Here is a 6,139-nt window from a genome sequence, read left to right as displayed (position 1 = left end):
TGTCATTGTTGTTTGGCGGGTCCGGGCTGGGGATTCGAACCCGCCACCTTAGGTGTACGTGGCTGGCGCCTTAGCCGGTTGAGCTATAGGCGTCGAGCCCCATCATTTGGTTTCTAAGGAGGCTTTCTCTCTCTAATATGTGTTGCAAAAAGTTGAGGTTGTTCTGTTTTTGCTTTTCTGGGAGCGGCTTTTACTTGTAGCTGTTTGCCTAGCTAAGAAGCGGTCTCTCCCACGTGAAGCTTAGTCTGATGCCTATTCTCAAGTTCAATAAACTTTCTCTGCTTTGTTGTTGTAGTCTCCATGGCAAGAGAGTACCCTTTCTGATAGGGTCTTGACTGGGAACAGAACTGCTTCCCCACCTCTGATGGGATGCTTCCCCTGAAATGTGGTCTGCGCTCTGTCTGGCAGCAGTGGCCTGAGGACCAACTTGAGGCTGTTAGTGCAGGGGCCACACATGCATACAGCCCTCTATCTTTTAAAGCTTTCCCTGCTAATCGTAGGGAGAACCTAACACACATGGGGAAATTACAATGGCTTGAGAAGTCTCAACAAGTTCTGATGGTAGTGATTTTATAGTCTACGCTAAGATACTGGTGGATCACTTTCTCTTTATGTTGTGTCCTTTTTATTTGCTCACATGGAAGGAGAATGAGGTGAAGCAGCCCTTTCCCAGGCCAGCTCCCAACCCATCTCCCCTCCTCCTCCTCCAGTCACAGTGACAGCTCTTTCCTTGCTCCTGTCACTACCACCTTGAGTATCCCTTGGTTCCACTGAACCCCAGCCATGCCCAATGTGGTGCTGTTTGGTGGCAGGTCACACCAGGACCTGCCCGGAGAGTGATGAACAGGCTGGGCTGGGGCTGGATCTGGGCAAAGGTGGTTGGTCCCTGAGAAGTTCTGTGACCAGGAGGTCACTGGTGAGAGTGTGAGAGGCCAAGCTGCCTGTGTCATTTAGAGTAGCAGTGGGGAAACTAATGCCACTGTGGTGGAACCTCTTGTTATGATTAATGTGTGCCAAGCCACATGGCCCAACAGGGTGCATGCCGTACTCTCATGTTTTCCACCTTCTTGACTGGATAAAAAGGAGAAGACTCATGGTTCAGTTTCTACAAAACTTGTAGCCAATCTGTTTTCAGTAGTTGGGGTGGAGCACATCATTACCAGCGATGTGAGCACTGCTCAGACGCAGGGACTTTTCAGTGTCCTTGTGTGGAGCCTGCAGTTCTCTGGGGATCCAAGAGAATATTGCAAACTGGAGGACTGTATCCCTTTTTTTAAAAATTGGGATGGAGTCTTGCTCTACCGTCTAGGCTGGAGTGCAGTGGCTGTTCACAGATGCCACCCCATTACTGATCAGCATGTGAGGTCTTTTGTTTTGTTTTGAGACAGAGTCTCACTAAGTCACCCTCGGTAGAATGCTGTGGCATCACAGCTCATTAGCAACCTCAAACTCTTGGGCTTAAGCTATTCTCTTGCCTCAGCCTCCCAAGTAGGTGGGTCTACAGGTGCTCATCACAACGCCCAGCTATATTTTTTGTTGTTGCAGTTGTCATTGTTTTTTTTTTTTTTTTTTTAGCTGGCCTAGGTCAGGTTTGGCCCACCAGCCTGGGTGTATGTGGACGGCACCTACCCACTGAGCTACAGGTGCTGCCTTTGTTTTTGGTTTTTTTTTTGAGACAGAGTCTCTTTCCATTGCCCAGGGAGAGTGCCATAGTGACAGCCTAGCTCACAGCAACCTCAAACTCCTGGGTTCAAGTGATCCTCTTGCCTCAGCCTCCTGTGTAGCTGGGACTGTAGGCACTTGCCATCATGCTCAGCTGACTTTTCTGTTTTTAGTAGAGATGGGGTCTTGCTCTTCCTCAGGCTGGTCTCAAACTCCTGAGCCCAAGGGATTCCCCCCACCTGGAGAGCTCAGAGAGCCAGTATGACAGGCATGAGCCACTGTGCCTGGCATACCATGGGAGTTTTGACCTGCTCTGTTTCCAACCTGTACTGATTCACTGGAGCTGTATCACTGTTTCATTTGAAGCAGGAGGAGTCAAAAAGGGTTACATCATTCGTGTACAGACCTGACGTGGAGTCCGTTTCACCAAGAGGGGAGAGTCATGGAGGTGGACAGGATGTTTGTGGTTGGTGATATTAAAGATCAGTGGCCACCCTCGTGGGTGACATGACTGCTGTGCCACAACACACAGTGCTGCACACAAGCCATTATCTGCTGGAGCCATGGAAGTTGGTGCCATTTTTTAATTCATGGAATCTTTTCTGAGTCAGCTGTTACCAGAATTAATAATGCTGCCTCTGAGGCTGTCAATGTTACAAACACCTATCCCCAAAAGGGCAATGATGACGTACTGCTCTGAGGTTCTAGTTCTTGCTATTTCAGTGATTTCGGCTGGGGCGATCCAAAGAGCACATGGCAGCTAATCTCTCTCTTGCTTCCTTAGCCATGTTCTTCTTTAGCTCCAGAAGATTACAGTTTCAAATGTCACACTCTGAATTTAATTATTTTTAATTTTAGAACTCAATAAAATACAGAATGGTGAATGTGAAAGCATTGATCTCTGCTTTAAACCTTGGAACTCTAACTTTATGATTTTATGTGACAATGAGTAGAGGAAATATTTGTTTTGTTTTTAATTGAACTTGTCTTGAATGAGAAATATGTGTCATTTTACCTTTTTGTGACAGGTAACTTTTACTTTTATTCTCATGGTCCTTTGAGACTGCAATCATATTTTATGATTGTATATAATTTCCTTCTGTAATAAAGCCCCCTCATGAAAATTCATAGCTTACATCCATAGGTTGCCAAGGATAACTTCCTATTAAAGCCCTTTGTGTACAAATTTACATGTAAAGATAACATTACGAACATTTGCATAAAGTCCTCTATGGAATTAGCACGTGTCTTTTGAGTGAACATTAAAAAAATCATATAATGCCTTGAATATTGACTTTCAGGGTACAAATAAACTGGTTTAGCTATTTTGCTTACTTTGAACCAAATATTACTTAGCTAAAAATGTCCACTGACTTATTTATTTTCTGGTAGGTATAAGACAAATCAGGAGTAGTGTAATTATAAGTACATGCAGTTTTATGAATTGCTCTAATTAATGGAGACATCACTACAACTTTTAATCTATCACTTCTAAAAACACGTGGTGACCACTCACCCTTATTTAAATTTCCGAGTCTTAGATTCCAAAGTTATGTCCAGAAATAGAACTACTATCTTTAAGCACACTGGTGAGCAAATTCTGATTGCTTTAGTGAGTCACCGATTTAAGTTGGGAGATACATAGTAATTCCTTCTTCTTTGAGATATATGCTAATCCGTCCTTCTATTTTGTTCTTTTACATTGTATTTTGGTATCTACCCTTCACTTATCCTCAATAATTTTATTTTGTGAATTTCTCTTGAAATAAAGATCGTCTTAAATCCATTAGAATTTACCCTGTCTGATTCTTTGTTTTTTTGATGTAAGAAATAAATGAATTTTTTTATGAGTGTTTCCAAACGTACATTTAAACTCTACCTGTTTCTTTGGTTCTTTCTATATTTGTTTAATCACTCAGCCTTTTGTATTCTGTTCTGTTTTTCTTTTTTTCTTTTTGAGACAGACTCTCACTTGTCACCCTTGGTAGAGTGCTGTGGCATCACAGCTCACAGCAACCTCCAACTCCTGGGCTTAAGCGATTCTCTTGCTTCAGCCTCCCAAGTAGCTGGGACTACAGGCACCCACCACAATGCCTGGCTATTTTTTCTTGCAGTTTGGCTGGGGCTGGGTTCGAACACGCCACCCTTGTTATATGGAGCCGGCACCCTACTTAATGAGCCACAGGTGCTGCCCTGCCTTTTGTATTCTGAAGTAACAAGTCTCTGAGACAAATGATTGTTTTAACTATAGATTTTATATGAAAAGTGTAGATAGGAGAGTGTTAAGAAAAATGTATTAATAGGGCCAGGTGTAGTGGCTCATGCCTGTAATCCCAACACCCTGGGAGGCCGAGGTGGGTGGATTGCTTGAGCTCATGAATTTGAGACCAGCCTGAACAAGAGCCAGACCCCATCTCTAAAAAAATAGCTGAGCATTGGGGCAGGTGTCTGTAGTCCCAGCTATGTGGGAGGCTGGGGCAGGAGGATTGCTTGAGCCCAGGAATTTGAGATTGTGATGCCATGGCACTCTACTGGGGCATGAAGGTGAAACTCTGTCTCCAAAAAAAAAAAAAAAAATACTAATAAGTAAACAATCGTTTCATTAGGATAATGTTTAGAAATTATTCAAAGTGATGATGGGGAAAATCTTGCTGAGAACTATGTTATCCACAATCTTCAGTTTACAACATTTTCCTAAGTGAGATGCCATGCTGCCCACACTATTAAAGGGAAGAGTGGAACTTCATATGCACATTGTCTAGAAAAGCAAATTGGGGCGGCGCCTGGGGCTCAGTGAGTAGGGCGCTGACCCCATATACCGAGGGTGGTGGGTTCACACCCAGCCCGGGCCAAACCACAACAAAAAAAATAGCCGAGTGTTGTGGCAGGCACCTGTAGTGCCAGCTACTCGGGAGGCTGAGGCAAGAGAATCACCTAAGCCCAAGAGCTGGAGGTTGCTGTGAGCTGTGTGATGCTGCCACGGCACTCTACCGAGGACAGTAAAGTGAGACTCTGTCTCTACCAAAAAAAAAAAAAAAAAAAAAGAAAAGAAAATTGAATAATTCAGATCAAAAAGAAAGGTGAGAATTTGCTTAGATAGACAAAGCTTAGGAATTTTCATTCTGCTGAATCTTAAAAAAGTGAGCAAATACATTCTTTAGTCTAAATTCTATAGGTTGAAATCAAAGCCATGGATCAAACAAATTTGAACAGCATTTAGAGTTTTAAAATCTAATATAGTAATAGGTTAAAATTGAAGCTAGCAAATAACTTTAAGTTATTATAGATTTGGTGTATTTTACTGCAGATTAAAGGAGCTTTCAAGTGAGGACTTTATTTTAGTGTGATAAGCTTTGCAGTATAACAGTTTATATCTAGAAATAATTGGCATAGCATAGTGAAAACAGTCTCTTTTGAAACTATGTAATATTTATTACTTTTGAGAAGTACATGAAATCTGTATTTGAGTTTCTTTTCTTAGAGAAATTAAAATGTAGTTTTTGACCTGATTATGACGATATCTTGACATATTAATATAGACTAAACACAGAATTTGCTAAAACTAGTTCATGTAGAGATAAACATTTTGCTTTGAGATATTTATACTTTAAGAATATACTGAACCCATTTTAAAATAATGATCTTCAAACAGAAAATATGATTCAAAAATCTGCATTGTCTTTTCTTGACTTGAGAATTTATTGTTTATCATTAATTAACATTACTCTTTTAAAAAGTACTTCATACACACTTGTGAATTAATCACACTGGATTTGGCCACACTCGGGTGCCAAGTTTAAAGGAGGCTTGGAGATTGCCTCTGACCCAGTTACAAAGCTCCTTGTAAGCAGTTGATTCCATTATTTCCCCATCTCTTGCTACTCAATGGTCTGGAAGCTGTGATACCAATCACATTTTTCTGGTCACATCTAACTGCTGAATGCAGAGAGTCTCAGCCTGTAGTCAAATAAGTGAGTCAGAGAAATACATCAATCAACCCACACGTATTCACATTATACCATATTATATGTCAGCAATATCCAAGAATAGTATATTGTGGTGTGTGTATAGATTACGATGTCCCTCCAATATTGTGTTAAGCAATTTTTAACAAAATCACATAGCAAACTAACAATGAAACAACAAAAAAGGATGTTCTTTTCTTAAAGATATTGTATCCCTTCTTTTCTTACTGGGGATTTCTTGGAGGTTGCTTTAGTCAAATGTTTTCCACGAGCTGAAGGAGGAAGAGCCACATCAAAAGTAGCTGGGCCCTGTGTACAGATTTATACGTAAATGATTAAAGCAGTATTATTCATAACAGCTAAGAGATGGCGTAATGCCAGTGTTCTGATTCAGACAGACCAGAGGAAAATCTCAGGCAGGGGGGGCAGGTGACCTCAGCGCACAGGCAGCTGGTACGCAAGCCTGGGAGGTCTGCCCTTATCTAGCTCTTGGTGGCTGGGGAGCTGAGTTA

This window comes from Otolemur garnettii, unplaced genomic scaffold, assembly GCF_000181295.1.
Source record: "Otolemur garnettii isolate 467f Iridium unplaced genomic scaffold, OtoGar3 scaffold00028, whole genome shotgun sequence".
Classification (NCBI taxonomy): Eukaryota; Metazoa; Chordata; class Mammalia; order Primates; family Galagidae; genus Otolemur; species Otolemur garnettii.
This window is presented reverse-complemented; position numbering follows the sequence as displayed.